This window comes from Aquarana catesbeiana, linkage group LG03, assembly GCF_042186555.1.
Source record: "Aquarana catesbeiana isolate 2022-GZ linkage group LG03, ASM4218655v1, whole genome shotgun sequence".
Lineage (NCBI taxonomy): Eukaryota > Metazoa > Chordata > Amphibia > Anura > Ranidae > Aquarana > Aquarana catesbeiana.
The window spans coordinates 502,167,255-502,186,609 of NC_133326.1; the positions used below are offsets into that span (position 1 = coordinate 502,167,255).

At 40.6% G+C, this 19,355-nt stretch overlaps 1 protein-coding gene across 1 annotated transcript in view; it reads left to right on the plus strand.

Moving 5' to 3' along the window:
- Positions 1-19,355, plus strand: part of SYNPO (synaptopodin) — a 146,491-nt gene that overhangs the window by 119,903 nt on the left and 7,233 nt on the right. The window lies entirely within an intron of this gene.

The following is a 19,355-nucleotide window of genomic DNA, read 5'->3' on the forward strand; positions in this document are numbered from 1 at the left end:
AGCAGGATAAGCGGCATGCAGCGCATGAATCGGTGGTGTGGTGTGTCAATCTGACACACCACATCTCTAATCCCCTTAAAGAGCCTGATGTAGGCTCTTTACCATGTGATGAGCTGTGTCCAATCACAGCTCATCACATGGTAACTAGGAACTGCTGTTGATCAGCTTTTCCTCTACTCAAGCTGACAAGGCATGAGTAGAGGAGAGCCCATCAGCTGCTCTCCTGACAGGGGGGGTCTGCGCTGATAATCAGCGTAGACCCATCAAGGGTGCCCACTAGAGCCCACCAGGCATGCCCACTAGAGACCACCAGGGATACCCACTAGAGCCCCCCAGGGATGCCAATCAGTGCCCATTGGAATGCCAATCTGTGCCCATCAGTGATTGCCAGTCAGTGCCAACTAATCAGTGCTAAATAAATATAAAAAAGCCTTCGCGCTACTAAGATGTGTTCAAAAGGTAAAAATGTATAATAATAATATATAAAAATAATTATCATAAATCTGTGAAAAAACAATGTGCGTAAGTGCAATTATAGTGTAACTAAATAGATATATTAAATGCCGTTTGCAGCAAGATCTAACAGTGTTCACATCCCACTCATAAAAGCAAAATAATCAATCAATGATCCCGCGCTCCAGCAATAAAAAGTGTAACCAGTACCTAATAAAAATAAAGTAATATAACAGTCTGGGGGCATACATAAATAGATAAGATTATATAAACATTAGTATGGTAGTAATCTTCTAATCAGATGTTTTCTTCCAAATTGACATCCAAAATATTCCTTTAAAAATAGGATTAGACAGTTCGCCACATCTCGCATGTGAGAGGTATAAAATCCTATCAATAGGCTCACAAAACTCTCACCTCAATATCTTTAATCAACAGCATAGAGTTGTGTAAAAATGTTATATTCAGCTATTCCAGCATCAACCACCAGGGGGTCCTCCGCTCCAGCCAGCTGGAAACTTCAATGGAAGCTTTAAATCCACATCGTTATAATGTTCTTGTACTCCACGGGGGGCGGGGGGGGAACAAGGAAGGAATGGAGGAAAAGAGTATTCCAATAGTGTAGTATTGTTAAATATAAGATGCTTTTATTTAATCAAAAAACTGTACTCTTACAATAAATAAAGTCAAGACAAGCAGTAAAATAAATCTTGTGGCATCTGAGCGCCATTCTCACGTCACTTCCGGTATCTTAGTTAACCTCCGGCCACTCCCTGCGTGTTACGTCATCACGTGACTTCATCAGGGGATCCCCTGATGAAGTCACGTGATGACGTAACGCGTATCCCGCCGCGAGCCCTCCACTGCTTACCGGAGCCGTCGGTAGCGGCGGAGGCGATCGCATCCGTCTCCCTCTTGTGCCTGGAGATAAGATGGCGCCCACTCATCTCCATGACACTGCTAGGCGGAACCAACGTCAAAACGTCACTTCCGTCCACGCCTCTTAAAGGCATATTTTTTCCAATGTCTTTTTTTTATTGCATTTTAGTGTAAATATGAGATCTGAGGTCTTTTTGACCCCAGATCTCATATTTAAGAGGTCCTGTCATGCTTTTTTCCATTACAAGGGGTGTTTACATTCCTTGTAATAGGAATAAAAGTGACAATTTCTTTTTTTAAACAGTGTAAAAATAAATAAAATAATGTAAAATAAATAATAAAAATTAAAAAAAAAATTAAAAATCCCCCGTCCCGATGAGCTTGCGCGCAGAAGCGAACGCATACGCGGGTAGCGCCCGCATATGAAAACGGTGGTCAAACCACACATGTGAGGTATTGCCGTGATCGGTAGAGCGAGAGCAATAATTCGAGCCCTAGACCTCCTCTGTAATGCAAAACATGCAACCTGTAGAATTTTTTAAACGTCGCCTATGGAGATTTTTTTGGGTAAAAGTTTGACGCCATTCCACGAGCGGGCGCAATTTTGAAGCGTGACATGTTGAGTATCAATTTACTTGGCGTAACATGATATTTCACAATATAAAAAAAAATTGGGCTAACTTTACTGTTGTCTTATTTTTTTTATTCAAAAAAGTGAATTTTTTCCCAAAAAAGCTGCGCAAATACGGTGCAAAAAAAGGTATTGCAACAACCGCCATTTTATTCTCTAGGGTGTTAGAAAAAAAACATATATAATGTTTGGAGGTTCTAAGTATTTTTCTAGCAAAAAAAAAAAACTGTTTTAAACATGTAAACACCTAAAATCCAAAACGATTCTGGTCCTTAAGTGGTTAAGGGGTATGCTGATGGGCATATTTTATGTTAAGGGGCATGCTGATGGGCACATTTTGTTGTGCCCATCAGAGTGCCTCTTAGCATAAAATGTGCCCATCATCATTCCCCTTAAGAGAAAGTTTACCTATCAGCGTGCCCCTGTAAATATCACACCCCACATACCTTGAGGGAGGCAAGGAGCGGGAGCCAGCAGAGGTAGCAAGCTGCAGGTGGTGGGAGCTGCGCTGGGAGTCTTGTCGAAGGGAGCGGGGTGTGCTTATGACATCACATTATACCTCATGGCTGGCAAGGAGCGAGAGCCGGGAGCCACGAGATAACGAGAAGCAGTGGGCAGGGTGCGCACGCAACGTCATGGCTTACCTTGCAGCCTGGGCGAGAGTGGAGATGTGGCACATTACAATGCCACCTGACTGTCCGGACAGGAGCGTCGCTCAGCCCGTGTTCAGACCACGGGCTGCCATTTAATGACAGCAGACCTAGAGGGTCACTGACCCAGAACAGATATACAATACATCTGGATTAAGCAGCTGTGATAGTTGCATGCATCATTTAAAGTAGAACTAAAAACAAAACTGTTTTTTTGTTATTTTTTTCATTTTGGATAGAGTAAAAGAGCGGTACAGGTATTTTCCATTGTGGAGATTTTTCTTCACTTCCTGTTTTGGCTATGGGACAGCCCTCCAATGTGAAGAAATCCCTGGTTGTCACCAGGGTTAACAGAACAAGTGTCCCCATTTGAATATTTCACTTATATCACTGTTCTGGTGACAACCCAAAATTTGGGTTTTCTTTCACTTTCTGTGATAACAGTAAACATGAGAAAATGGAGAGGGGGGATCTCCCTAATGGGGGTACAGACAGTAATAAAAATGGCTGGTGTTCTCATCCCACTCCACTCTAAAGAAAACATTTTGGCTTTAGTTATATTTAAGTCAGTGACTCAATATTAATCCAATGATGAACATGACAGCTCAAGAGCCTGAAATTTAAAAACAGGTCAGAAATTAGAGCTTTCTACTCTGATAGATTTCTATTCTGTTCTAATAATTTGTATTGGTTTATTGTCAACCTTTTTCAGTTTTAAACTTACAGGTAATATGTTATTTAAGGGCCTCTCATGAACTTAAAATCATAGGTCAGTGATCCAGACCATTGTTTGGGCCTGTAGGTTCAAACAGAATGCAAGGGGAAAGGGAGTGGTGGGAAAGGGAAGATTATAGGGAAAACTGGTATGGCTAAAGAAACCTCGGGGGATGAGAGAGATTAAGAAAGGAGATTGGGGGGCCAGAATTGGGGGAAATGGTTGATGACTGATGGGGGTGAGTTACTGGCAAGGATACATAAGAATATATCCCTTTTGGATTCAGGTCCAGGAGCCTAACAAGTGGAATATAGGTAACTGGGGCTAAAAGAATGAAAAGATGGAAATGTATAAATAAGCCATGGTTCCTATATTTTAGGTTCCTATGTTTTGCGAAATTATTGCATTATTTAGAATACTGGATAATTTCTCATTATCAGCATCATGGTCATGCAGTCTATGATTTCCTGAAAATGGACTATGGACTTCTTCCAGGCTTTGGCTATCATTTGTTTAGCCGCCAGGAACAAATATGTAACTAATTCCTGTTGGTTTGAAAAAAGGCCCAGGATTGTATGGTGTGGATTGGAAGTGCTTTCCTTGCATCTTTTGGAATAATTATATAAAGCAGTGTTTGAAGGAGGCCAAAGCATATATGTTCAAAGACTGATTTTGTTGATAGATTTCCAAAAACAATATTGTTACATAGGTTGAAGACGAAATCCAGTTCAACTAATAGAAAAACACATAAATATAGTAAATACATAGAAAAAAACCCAGAAGGCAATAATATATTCCTTGGAACAACAACCCCTGGTGTTATTACCTATAAATAGTAATATTCAGTTATGTTTTGTGCATTTCAGAAAGCATCCAACCATTTTTATAAAACAACCAACTGAGCTGGCCAGAACTAGTTCTATTCGACATTTTCACAGCTCTTATTGTGAAGAAGCCTCTCCATATGTGAAGGTTACATTTGTTTTCCTCCAGATGTATTGAGTGCCCCCTTGTCCTCTGTAATGACTTGAAAGCGAATACCTCTATATCATGGTCACTATAAAGATAACTTATTTATTAATATATGATGATCACACCCCTCCCCCCCTTAAAAGAGAAATTCAGGATTTAAAAAAATATATTTATTTATACTCGCCTCATCTCATCAATCTGATGCTGCATCTGTTCCCCGCCGGCTCTGCAGTGAGAAGTGAGCGATCAAACACCCTCCGCCCTGAGCAGCGAGCTCACTGGAGCTCTGGGCTGTGGAGGGGGCAGGAGGGGCTGGCTCAGGCTCTCAGCAGATCACTGAGAGGCTGAGCCAGGTGCCGATCAAGGCTTCCGGGCAGATACCGACCATATGGTCAGGATCTTTTCAGAGCCTGGACGCGCTCTGTGACATCAGGCCGAAAACGGATCAAAGTACTGCAGAACGAACTGCACTCCTGTGATCCATAGCAGTATGGCCAGAAAAACTTTGGCTATACCTCTCTATTTGCCTCTGAATTAATTAAGCTCAGCTAATCATTCTTTATAGGTTAGCTTCTTCATGCCTCTTATGAGTTTGGTTCCCCTTCTCTGCACTTACTCCAGTTCCCCGATATCCTGTATGTGAACTGGTGCCCAAAACTGAACTACCTATTTTAGATTAGGTTGTACTATGCTTTGTACAGGGGAATTTTTGTATGGTAGACATTTAATATGCAGTAACTTTTATGTTTAACATGACCTTTAATGTGTATCTGTTATTCAACGCTGAAAAACTTTCAGTATTGCATGACAGTTAAACTTTAAGGGCTACTTGGGTAGCATATTACAATTCTGGCATGTAAAAATTGGACTCAGTATCTTTGCTAATTATAGAACCAAAAAAAAAAGGTAACAACTACTATCTGAACTGCTACATGGTCAGTAAAATAGTATACCGAAATAACAGCTAGCTGTAAAGGGTATAACTTGCTTCTAAAGAACTGGGCAGCACAAAGAGCAGTTATGAAGTGCGAAGTGCAGTAATTCACAGCAACCCAATCCCTTCAGAAATTAACACTGATTACCACCAGGTCTTCATAGCTGTGACCCCACAGCGAGATTTTAGCACACCTCCCATATATCTGCAACAACCCGGGCAATGAAGTCAGCAAAACTTCCTAGTCCATCTCTTTGTAGTGCCTTTTCTATCCATTGCTGTCACAGGAATGTGTAATAGGGTCCCATAGCAAAACCATCAAAAGGCCCTCTTATAATTATCTAAAATGTTACTCCTAAAGTAAAAAATAAAACCAATTGCTTTCATAACAATGATATTAGTGGTTCCAAGACGATATATAAATTTATTTTATCCAAATATGTTAACTAAACACAATTGCTAGCCCCCTCATGCTTTTGGGTTCACAAATGAATGTTTAAATGTATATTTAAAGGCCAAATGTGCCCTTTAAAAAGCTGGCAGCAGCCCTAATCCTTTCATATGCCGTCCAAAAGCATGTTTATAGATATACTTTAAGGGCCACTTCACAGCTCCTTGTTGCGGTAAAGTGGTAAAGCGTGTAACCATAATGTGTAGCAGCACATTAACCGGTTCCCGACTGGCACGCGTACATTTACTGCGGCACAATGGCACCGCTGTGTGAAACCCTGTATATATACAGGGTTCCTTTAAGAGCCGCCAGAGGGTGCACGTGCATCCCCAGAGGGGGGACCCAATGCGCATGGTAGGCGGTCGCCGGCGCCGCCAGCCACGCATGGTCGCTTGCACAAGAGCCAGCATGGGAATTGTGTGTGTAGACACACAAATCCCTGTGCTGTCAGAGGAGAGGAGACATGTCGTTTGTTCCTAGTAAGTAGGAACAACGCAATGTCTCATCTCCTTCTCAGACCTATCCCCATACAGTTAGAACACACCTAGGGAACACACATTTAACCCCTTGATCGCCCCCTAGTGTTAACCCCTTCCCTACCAGTGTCATTTCCACAATAATCAGTACATTTTTAAAGCACTGATCTCTGTATAAATGTCACTGGTCCCAAACATGTGTCAAAAGTGTCCAATCTGTCCGCCACAATGTCGCAATACCGTTAAAAATCACAGATCACCGCCATTACTAGTAAAATAATAATTTTAATAATAAAAATGCCATAAATCTTTCCCATAGTTTGTAGACGCTATAACTTTTGCGCAAAGCAATCAATATATGCTTATTGCGTTTTTTTTTTTAACCAAAAATATGTAGAAGAATATATATTGGCCTAAACTGATGAAGAAATTTTTTTTTTTTTTTAATTTTGGGTATATTTATTATAGCAAAAAATTTAAAATATTGTTTTTTTTCAAAATTGGCGCTCTTTTTTGTGTAAAGCGCAAAGTATAAAAAACGCAGAGGTGATCAAATAGCACCCAAAGAAAGCTCTACTTGTGGGAAAAAAAGGACGCAAATTTTGTTTGGGTACAGTTAAAGTGATGCAGTGCCAAATTGTAAAAAGTGCTCTGGTCGGGAAGGGGTAAAACCTTCCTGGGGCTGAAGTGGTTAAATGTGTTGGTGCAATGTAGTGCATTTATTCTGAATGGCAGCCCAACACACCTTCTGATGGACATATAGTATGTTGCAGCACGCTATCAAAAATAATGCATGCAGCTGCAATTAGATGGTATGAACTATTAAATGTAAAAAGTTTAATGTTAGGATTTAGGAGTGCTCTGATGTTCTCTTCATCTTTAGATTAATAATGTATATGCTTGATCAGGGAGCAACCACCCATTAATTACAACGGATTATCCTTAAACGCTAGGGTAGCTGTAAACCTTTACTAAATTACATTTACTTTGCTAAAATACTACATATTATAAATCCTAAGCATCGCAGTGCCCCGATCCCCTGCAGCCACTTTCTCCAGTGATGACTACATGTCATTTCTCAGGGCGGGACTCATCATGGTGACAATTGCTGACCATACTTTGTCAATGTGAGCTGAAATAGCCTCTTGTAGTCACCGTCATAAGCCTGTCATAGGTTGACAATGGGGGAGCAAATGTTGGAGACAGAATGTTGTCACACTATAACAGGAAGTAATCAAACAAAACCCACAGGAGTGGTGTGCTTTATGTGTAAACAGCGATTACCTGTGAAAAATAATTCACTATAATACAACATACTGTACAATTCTAAGCTGAACAAAAGGAAAGAAATTAAAGTCCAAATAATAATGAAAGTGCTCAGTCCCAACAAAGTGTAATGACATCCAATATGAAAGATCCTCTCAGCATACAAAATTGTGCCCTGCTGTATATGCAACAATAGCAATCACTCAGTGTAACCAAATCACTACGTGTGAAGTAAAGATCCCAACTCACTGGATGGAGTTTTATAACAAAAGAAGCCAAATATCGACCAAGGAGTATCCCCCAGCCGCTCTCCGGTGTCTTTCCCTCATGGTAGTGTGCCCAAGCATATAATTTCAGTAGAAGTATTTAGTAGTGGAGAAAGAAAGAGAAGAGAAGTCTTCTCATAGCATAAAATTGTTTCATATTTATTGTAAAAACCTTGGTAGTAAGGTTAGCATACAAAAAAATTCAAACATAGGCATCCGCACTGTCTTATGAAAGCAGGGAACTGTTGGTCATCGTCGTGCATTCCATCTGTGCATAAGGGCTATGCACCATACGTTCCAACTTGATGTGTTCCGTCACCACATGATGTCTTCAGAAGCTGGAGGTCATGGTGTGTGCCCCAGTCCGCGCTACCCAGAATCCCACCAATTCCCCTATGCGGAAAAAGCGTAATGTACATATTATATGGCAATCCTGGAGTTCTTTAGCTCATCCAGCAAATAGGGAATTGATACCAAGGTTCGCAAAAATATATGATGCGCATATACATATCCCTTGCCACCCCTTAATACTAGCCCAATTTGTGGCGGCCATCTTCTGGTTGGGGAGAGTATTACATATGAAACGGTTGCCACTATACAATTATTGCCAATAGCAGCCTGTGCACAAAAATATGTGGGAGTTGTTTCTCGGGTGCTGGCTAGAAATCTATGCTCTGACTCATGAAACTGTAAAGCCGACAACAAAACCGTGGAATTTTGTTCGAAGGGTGTTGGCTCCAACTTGTGTTACATACACACGGTCACACAAATGTTGGCCAACAATTATGAATGTAGTGACGTACAAGATGTACGGCGAGCCGATAAAAAGGAAGTTCAATAGTCATGTGATATCTCCATTACGAACATTAGTTTTACAAGTCTAAGCACTTCCGGCTCGTCCTTGATTCCGAGCATGCGTGTTTGTACTTTGGACTTTTGTCCAACGGACTTGTGTACTCCTGATCGGAAAGCCCGACAACACACACTTGTTGGCGGAAAATTTGAGAACATGCTAGCCAACATTTGTTGGCGGAAAGTCCCACAACAATTGTCCGATGGAGCATACACACGGTCGGACTTACCGCCAACAAGCTCCCATACAACATTTCCCGTCTGAAAATCCGATCGTGTGTACGCGGCATTAGGTTAAACTATAAAAATAAGATTAAAATTTAAAGGCCCCTATGTAGGTATCATACTTAATGAATGGCTCTGATCCCAGCCTCTACATTTCTACCAAAAATGCTATATGCAATATATGCACCCAGATACTGACCCTAAAGATAAAATGGAACCTAAAAAACAGCTATATACTCCTTTGTGGGGTATAGCATTAACCATATATAAAAACTACAACTCCTGGTGTGCCGTATAATCTGTACAGTGCACTAATAATTTGACATGAAGCATTTTATATCTATGTCAATATTCATACCCTGGGGGCTCATAGTGCATAACTCATATATCCAATGTATTGCTTACGTTTTGCGGTATAGACAAAATATAGAGACAATGGAGGGGCACTGACATGCACAAAGCAGTGTCACAAAATGAAACACGTTTGATATATGAGTTATGCACTATGGCCCCCAGGATATGAATATCGACATAGATAAAAACTGCTTTATATCAAATTATTAGTGCACTGTACAAACTATACGGCAAACAGGAGTATACCCCATAAAGGAGTATATAGCCGTTTTTTAGGTTTAATTTTATCTTTGGGGCCAGTATCTCGGTCCATATATTGCACATAGCCTTTTATGGTAGAAATGTAGAGGCTGGGAACAGGGCCATTAATTTGGTATGATACCTACATAGGGGCCTTTTCATTTTTTATTTTATATTGATAGTTTAACCTTACAATTTCATGAGTTAGAGCACAGATTCCTAGCCAGCACCCCGAGAACCAATTCCCACATATTTTGTGCACAGGCTGCTATTGACAATAATTGTATAGTGACGAAACGCGTCAAGTTGGAACGCACGTAAAGCTTAGTGTAGGTGGAACGCACACCGATGCCCAGCAGTTCCCTGCTTTTATAACACGGTGTGGATGCCTATGTTTGGAACTTTTATGTATGCTAAACTACTATGGAGGTTTTTGTACAATAAATGTAAAACAATTTTACACTATGAGAAGACTGCACTTCTCTTTCTTTCTCCACTACTAAATCCTGCTATTGGAATTATTGGGCACACCCCCAAGAGGAAAAGACACACCGGAGAGTGGCTAGAGGATATTTGACTCCTTTTGCTATAGAATAAGAGGGTCAACTCCATCCGGTGAGTGGGGATCTTTACTTCACACGCAGTGATTTTGGTTACACTGAGTGATTGCTATTGTTGCACAATTTTGGATGCTGAAAGGATTTTTCATATTGGATGTCATTACACTTTGTTGGGACTGAGCACTTTCATTATTATTTGGACTTTAATTTCTTTCCTTTTGTTCAGCTTAGAATTGTATGTTGTATTACAGTGAATTATTTTTCACAGTCAAGCGCTGTTTACACACAGAGCACACCACTCTTGTGGGTTTTGTAGGATTATTACAAAACCTAACTGGTTTGGGGCGGCAGCTGCACCAATTCGTATAGTTGGGGCGAGTGTATTTTTGAATATAGAACAGGAAGTGCCTGAGCAAGAATCTTCCTAGCAGGATCGCCAGGTATTATTTAATGAAAGTTGCAGTCAATGATATTTCAGATGACATTAACATGTTAAGGATGATCAAAACTTTCAGTGGGTTTACATATACTTTAAGGCCTCGTTCACACATGGTGCAGAGACCTCAGTTTTTCTGCATGCGTCCTGCAAGGGCACAAAAAAACAATTGTTCTCTATGTGCCCTTTTCAAACCACAACACTGGTATCACGTGCAGATTTTTTTCTGCATGGGAAAAAAAACTGACATGACATCAACATTGGTGTGAATAGGGCACATAACTGACGTGCATGAAAACTGATGGAAACTGATGTTGGTTTTCCCATCAGTGTTCATGCATGTATGTTGTGAACGAGTCCTCATAGTTGATTTGTGTAGTTGATAGCACTTGATTTCAGCCAAATATCTTTCACTCTTCTGTCTTCGGTAATGAAATGTAAACGCTGATTGGTTGCTCTATGTTGCTGCCTCTGCACATTGCTGCTTGCCTAATTAAATTCACTAGTTTGTAAAGATTTATAGCGAAATGAAATGGTCACAAGTCCTATCTGATAATACCATGAATATAAATTTTGTTTACATTTGTTTTCATTTTGTCACTAATGTCGTTTGTGCTGAAGGAATATCTTGGTCTTATTTTTTATTTGTTTCTTACACAATCATGTGATGTTCCGCCTTTCCTAATATACACTGCAATGACAAAAACAGAAATGGAAAAAGTGCAGGCTTCAGGTAGTGGACTCACAGGAAGTAACATTTGTTACACGTTCCTTATTATTTTGCCATTTCTTGGAATGGAAATAATCCCTAATGGCAACTAGAATATATTTTCCTGTAAAGGAACAGAAAATACAAATTGGACAGACTTAGTTTGTAGGAAGAACAGGATCATTATATGTTATATTTTTAGACTGAGCTGTGAGATTTGTTGGCCTTGGAATTAATTGGAAAGCAGCAATGTTACTATCCCTACTTATCAGGAGCCAACTAACCAACCTACCTAGAACTATAGTTGCCAATAATTTTAAAAATACTTTCTAGAAAGTTTTTATTACTGAGCCGGCATTTGTTAAACATTTTACACAGAGTAATGTTTGGGAATAGCCACAAACCACTATTTAACAGTAACCTATTAAGGAGAATCTATAGCGTTTTGCAGGGGCCCGTTTTTAACGCAGAGGCGATATGGACTTCTGAAATCAGAAGAGCACAATACACATTTAAAAGCACACTACTGTGCTTTAAGCCAGCGGTCGCCAACCAGTGGTCCGTTGACCGCTGATGGTCCAAGAAACAATTTTGGTGGTCCCCAGGGGTTCTGCCACAAATCAACATTGTGGAGAATGTATACCTCCCCGTGTTATTTTCAATACTGTCAGCATTCATTGCTACCCAGTGCCTCGTCTGTAGATCTGGTTCCTGTTAACTCAGAGGGAGGCGCCAGAAGTAGTGCAGAGAGTGGAAGGTGAACAAGGAGGGGACTTCCAATGGCAACGCTGATCACAGATTGTGAGCAGGAGCACGGAGCTCAAGTACATGGCAGGATAAAGATGGGAGATCCAATAATGAGTTTGTGTAATGCAGCAGTGTGACGCAAAGTGTGTTTGTGTTTGCCGGGGTGGGATGGGTGTCAGAGAGCCGGAGCATTGTGTGTATAAGGCAGCAGAGTGACCCAGGAGCAGGGGGGCAGAGAGCCGAAGCATTGTGTGTATAAGGTATGGAAAATTTATGTTAGTGGTCCGTGGGATTCAAAATTGTGAGTTTAGTAGTCTGTGAGGTTCGAAAGGCTGGTGACCACTGCTTTAAATCACATGTACCCCATCCATACCACTGCTTTTTTTAAGCCACTGGCGCTGTCACTGTTAGAGCCTTCTTTTTCTTTTACTTTCTTTTTATTTATTTTTTTTCATACATGTTATAAAGTGTTATAATGCACATTTTAGGATCGAAGCTTACTTAAACCCCCCAAACATTATATATTTTCTGAAAGCAGAGATCTTGTAGAATAAAAATTGTTTATAAATTAAGCTTTAAAAGCCCTTACATGTCATCAATTTAGAGTTACCAGTAAATGCTGGTCCTAGAAATATTTTTATAACTCTGACATGCATGGTATGTGTGGTGCAATTATCCTTTTCGCACATAGGCACACCCAATCCGGGGGTCTGTTTATAACTCTATGCTGCCAGCCTTGTATGCCATAGGTCAGTGGCAGTGAAAGGCTTAAATAGACAGCTTATTTTTTTAGCTATATATGTAAATGTGATTAGCTTAAAGTTACCCGTTGATAATGTCAATTTGTAAAAAATGATAGCTGAAAGAAGATTGTAAACACTTACCTCTTCGCTGCTAAACCCTGCTCTGCTGCTGAGGAACTGTCACCCAAAGTGTTTAGAGAAACCCGTTTCCTCTGCAGTGCTCACTGGTTCCATCATAGTAGCAATGTAGAGGTCGGCAGAAGGATCCAGTGAGCGCTGCAGAAGACACATGAGTTTGTGACACTCCAGAAAGTGACGGTTTTGCAGCTGACTTCAGCAACTCTGGTGGTAGCAGGATAGGTTCTAAAAGTATATACAGTCTGTTATCCAGGTAACTTTTTAAAATGTATTTGACTTTGGCAACAGGGTAGCTTTAATGTGATTTTTTTTTTTTTTTAGCCTATGAGGCAGGGCTGTCCTTACTGTAGTTAAAGTGTAAAACCCACAACAGTAAAATCAGTCTGTATATGCAGTAAAGCATGCTTGTTATACTCACTGTGGAAGGGGTTAATCCTCTGCATTGTGTAAAAAGGCTGTTTGATCCCGTCTTCTCTAATCCTCCCCTTCTTCCACAGTCCCTAATCTATCTGCTGATAGAACAGAACCTTGGGGACAAGCTGCACATGCTCAGTTCGGTGTGTATTGCTAGAGAGTTTTGATTTTTTTCTTGGGAGGGTGCATGTGATCAGCACAGGATCAATCAGCACTGTCCAGACAGAGGGTCGGGGGTCCTGCAGCCTAATAGGACAATCAATGAAAACTCCTACAAGCTTTAACCAGACACTGATAGCAGTCACAAGACTGCTCTAACTGCTGATGAGAAAAGGTATTTAGCAGTTTGTATTTACTAAAACAAATGCATTTCCATGTTCTGTGTACTGTGGGAGACCAGATATGGTGAATGCAGGGTCCTGGGTTTAGTAACACTTTACCAGATTGAAGATCTAAATTAATTAATCATAACAGTCATTACAGTCAACTTGTACAGAGAGAATATGTAAGCTGCCAAAGCTGACTTCTGAAAATGCTAGTTGTGTGGCTGTCATTCAGACTCTCATAATTTGAGTCAGTGACTGAGAATAAGTATGCATATAAGGATCTCCTACTTGACTCTTGATTTTTCTGCTTGTTTTGACAGTATTAAAAACAGTGGGTCAGCATAACAGCTAGGCAGCTGACATTGTCAAAATGAGATCTGCAATAGGTATCGGTATTCTCTAAATCGGACCTGTTTTTGAGAGACTTTGGAGGATAACTCTGCTGACTGATCCCTCTAAAAATGCTAGTTGCCAGCAGCTATTGTTAATCCAATGGCTTTGAGGCTTTCAGGGTCACTGACCTGAAACATATACATATCAGGAGTTGAGACTTCAGTCTGGCTTTCTGCTCTGCATGCTTGTTTCAGGTTAATGACTCAGAAAGTGGCTGTCAGCAATGGCAGTCTATGTGTGTTTCTAATAACAGGTTGCCTTTTAGGTGTTGAATTATGTTGAGAAGTTTGCTGTTGAGAGTATTGGGGCACAAAATTTAGAATGATGTCAAATTGCACATATCCTTTCAACATGTATAGTTCTTCATATACAGATAGAGGTCACACATATCTGTCTATGAAAAACAATAATCAAAATATGTGTGACAGTCACAGCAAAATGACTGTAGTGAGCTGACAATGCTGCCATACCAAACTGAAATCCCAAGCGGTAATTTCAGTCCATCCTGAGTCCTCCTTTGCTTGACTATAGAACACATCCCCTTATGTTATGGAGATGAGGAGAAAGGGGTCGTGTTTTATAGTCCAGTGGGAAGACAAGGTAAGGCTGACAAAACTGCTTAGGATTTCAGGGCAGTGAAGGCTCTGTGTGCTCTACGTACCACAGGGAGTTAGGAGAACTGTGGCACACTAGTGTTTTTTATAAGCTCAAAAAAAAAGCTAGAAAAAAAAAAAAACTGGATGAAAGACACTGATAATAGTGTTTTTGTGCTGGCTAGTAGTAACATTTTAGTAGCTTTTAAGAGCATTTAGGAGCGTTAGCGTTTTATTCGTGTTTTTACAGTACATTAAAAAAAAAAAACGCTTTAAAAAAGCTGTTAGGAGCCTTTTAGTAGCGTTTGGAAGCATTTAGGATTTTTTTTTCTGCTGGGAAAACACTCCCAAAACTGTACAAAACACAATTTTTTTCTGCTGCTAAACGCTGAAGCTTGAAAAATGGTTCTAGCAAAAAATTGTGTACATGGATAGCATTGTTAGCCTCTAGGAGCAGAAAAAAAAAATGCTCATAGAAGCTTCTAGGAGCTTAAAAAATGCTAGAGTACATAAAGCCATAGTTTAAATCTGCTAAAAATACTCCCAGCACATCAAAACAAAAGGTGTTCAAAGCCCTACAGTTCATTTTCTTTCTAAAGCAGCCACAGCCTATAGAGAAAAGTCTGTCCCCTGCCAGCATGCTGCAGATAAAGACCCTTGCTTTCTATGGGAGAGCAGGGGGTGCAACACATCTCCTTCTGAGCCAGACCTATAGCTCTTTCCTGAGCTGTGGTTCTAGCTCAGCAGTGGGCATGTCAGACCTCTGCAGAGACCACTACTTTAATAATTTATTGATACCGCTCACAGAGAGACGTACGTCAGGAAAATTAGGATGTGGCTGCTACTTTGGGGTAACCTCCAAAGTGGAGTACGTACTTTGGAGTACGTATTTTAGAAAAAATCAGGAAGTGTACAGGAAAATGAAAGTGGAAATCTAGGAAATTTTCTTTTTTGCAAACTTACATTGGTTCAGCTTGGTTTGAGGTCCAGTGCATTGAAAAACTATTCATACCTCTTGAAATTTTCCACATTTTGTCCTGTTAGAACCAAAAACATAAATGTATTTTATTGGGATTTTATGTGCTAGACCAATACAAAGTGGCAAATAGGGATGGGCCGAACACCCCCCGGTTCGGTTTGCACTAGAACACCTCGAACAGGCAAAAAGCTCTAGCGAACCCTATTAAAGTCTATGGGACACAAACATGAAAAATCAAAAGTCCTCCTTTTAAAGGCTTGTATGCAAGTTATTTCCATAAAAAGTCTATGGGGACCCGGGTACTGCCCTAGGGGACATGTATCAATGCAAAAAAAATTGTTTAAAACGATCGTTTTTTCAGGAGCAGAGATTTTAATGATGCTTAAAGTGAAACAATAAAAATGAAATATTCCTTAAAATATCGTGCCTGGGGGTCCCCTTAGTCTGCCTGTAAAGTGGCGCATATGTGCAATGTATAAAACATGCCGCAGCACTAATTACATTTCTAAAGGAAAAAATTTGCTTGCGGCTGTAATGTATTTCCAGATCCCGGCAAGATAGATGAAAAAAATGAAAAAAACAGCGTAGGGGCCCCCCAAAATTCATAAAAGACCCTTATCTAAGCATGCAGCCTGGTAGGTCAGGAAAAAAAAGTGTCCCACGATGTACATCCATTGCCAATCATGCCGCGTGACGGACCCAAAAAATAGAAAAAGCGGGGCCACCCACTGACGTAACCGGATGACCCCGCCCCCTCACATGACATCAGAAGGGGAGGGTCACTTGGTTACGTCACCAGGCGGCCCCACCCTTGCCTATATAACAGCTGTCAAAACGGAGACAGCAGTAGCCGGGAGGCCTCCCTTGGAGGCGGAGCTATAATAGTTTTTTCTATTTTTCGGGTCCGTCGGACGGCGTGATTGAAGATGAATGTACATAACGGGACACTTTTTTTTTCTTTTTTAATAACGGAATTTTCAAAAACTGTCTCTTGTGGTTTTTTTACTTTTTGACACTTTATTAGTGAATGGGTAGGGGTACAATGTACCCGATACCCATTCACATGAGGGGTGGGATCTTGGAGCCCCCTTGTTAAAGGAGGCTTCCAGATTCTGATAAGCCCCCAGCCCGCAGACAGCCAGGGTTGTCGGGAAGAGGCCCTTGCCCCATCAACATGCACCCCAAAACACCCTCCCCATGTTGAGGGCAAGCGGCCTTGTATGGTTCAGGAAGGGGGGCACTCGCTCATCCCCTTGCTTTCCTGGCCTGCCAGGCTGCATACCGGGATAAGGGTCTGGTATAGATTTTGGAGGGGACCCCAAGCCATTTAAAAAAAAAAAATATGGCGTAAAGTTCCCTTAAAATGTATACCAGACCCAAAGGGCCAGGCATGGATTTTGGGGGGGACCCCACACCATTTTTTTTCTTAATTCTGTCATAGGGATCCCCTTAACCACTTCAATACACTGTATTATATACTCTGCACTGCACTATATACTCTGCACTGCATTATATACACTACACTGACTGCACTATATATTCTCCACTGTATTATATATACTACACTGACTGCATCATATACTCTGCAATGTATTATATATACTACACTGATGGCACTATATACTCTGCACTGTATTATATATGCTCCACTGACTGCACTATATACTCTGCACTGTATTATATATACTACACCGACTTCACTATATACTCTGAACTGTATTTTATATATATACTACACTAAGTACACTATATACTCTGAACTGTATTATATATACTACACTGACTGCCTTATATACTCTGAACTGTATTAAATATACTACACGGACTGCACTATATACTCTGAACTGTATTATATATACTACACTGACTGCACTATATACTCTGTACTGTAGTATATATACTACACTGACTGCACTATATACTCTTAACTGTATTATTTATTGTACACTGACTGACTGCACACTACACTAAATACCTGCCTAATCTCCATTCATTCACTATATACGTCCGCCGTGTAAGCAGCAGCCTTATATAGTGTGGGGCGTGGTCTTAGCACTCTGCCTTTGGTCATGGTCTTACAGCACATCACACTGTGATTGGCCAAAGCATACAGGTCACGTGCATGCTTTGGCCAATCAGAAGCTGTCAATGCACTGCAATATCGCAGTGCATTATGGGGCGCTGCCCTGCGGACAAATTTCCCGCGAGCGCCCCATATGTTCGTATGGTCTACAAATGAACATCGGGACCATCCCTAGTGGCAAATAATTGTGAAATGGAAGGAAAATGATAAATGTTTTTAACATTTTTTACAAGTAAATATGTGAAATGTGTGGCGTGTATTTGTATTTAGAACCCAATACTTTGTAGAACTACTTTTCACTGCAATTACAGCTGCAAGTCTTTTTAGGTATGTCTCTACCAGCTTTGTTCATCTAGAGAGTGACATTTTTGCCCATTCTTCTTTGCAAAATAGCTCAAGCTGTGTCAGATTTGATAGAGAGATTTTCAAGTCTTGCCATAGATTCTCAATTGAATTTAGTTCTGGACTTTGACTGGGCCATTCTAACACATGCATACGCTTTGATCTAAATCATTCCACAGTAGCTCTGGCTGTATGTTTAGGGCCTTTGTCCTGCTGAAAGGTGAACCTCCACCCCAGTCTCAAGTTTTTTGCAGACTCCAATAGGTTTTCTTTTAAGATTATTCTGTATTTGGCTCCATCCATCTTCCCATCAACTCTAACTAGCTTTCCTGTCCCTGCTGGAGAAAAGCATGCCCACAACATGATGGTGCCACCACCATGTTTCATGGTGGGGATGGTGTGTTCGGGGTGATGTGCAGTGTCAGTTTTACTTTTAGGCCAAAAAGTTCCATTTTGGTCTCATGTGACCAGAGCACCTTCTTCCACATGTTTGCTGTGTCCGCCACATGGCTTCTCAGAAACTGCAAATGGGACTTCTTATGGCTTTCCTTCAACAATGGTTTTCTTCTTGCCACTCGTCCATAAAGGCCAGATTTGTGGAGTGCACGACTAATATTTGTCCTGTGCACAGATTCTCCCACCTAAGCTGTGGATCTCTGCAGCGCCTCCAGAGTTACCATGGGCCTCTTGGCTGCTTCTCTGATTAATGCTTTCCTTGCCCAGCCTGTCAGTTCAGGTGGACGGCCATGTCTTGGTAGGTTTAGAGTTGTGCCATACTCTTTTCATTTTCGGATGATGGATTGAACAATGCTGTTTGTTCACTAAGGTTTTCTAACAAACATCTGAGGGCTTCACAGAACAGCTGTATTTATACAGAGATTTAATTACACACAGGTAGACTCTATTTACTAATTAGGTGACTTCTGAAGACAATCGGTTCTACTAGATTTTAGTTAGGGGTATTAGAGTATAGGGGGCTGAATACAAATGCACGCCACACTTTTCAGATCTTTATTTGTAAAACATTTTGAAATCCATTTATAATTTTCCTTCCACTTCACAATTATGTGTCACTTTGTGTTGATCTATCACAAATTCCAATAAAATACATTCACGTTTTTTGGTTGGAAAATGGCAAAATGTGGAAAATTTCAAGGGGTATGAATACTTTTTCAAAGGACTGTAAGTATCCATTTCTAATATCCAGAGAGCTGCTAGGGATGTTGAAAATCACTGTAGTAGTTTGTGCCACATACAGTGATAGCTGCGGTCTTCCGAGTGCAGTTTCAGAACTTTCCCCTCTGCACACTGAACACAGGGCCATTCAAAGAATATGATGACACCTGCTGCTTCTCTCCACCTTGTCCAATCAGATAAAGCCTTGTATTTATTTTTTAAAACTACAAGGCATTTTCTGAATGGCGGCCTATATAATTATTTTTGTAACTCGGCATTAAATTCAGGTAAAAAAAATAGAGACTGGATATACATACATTACAAAGGAACATCTTTGGAATTTAAGCAATGC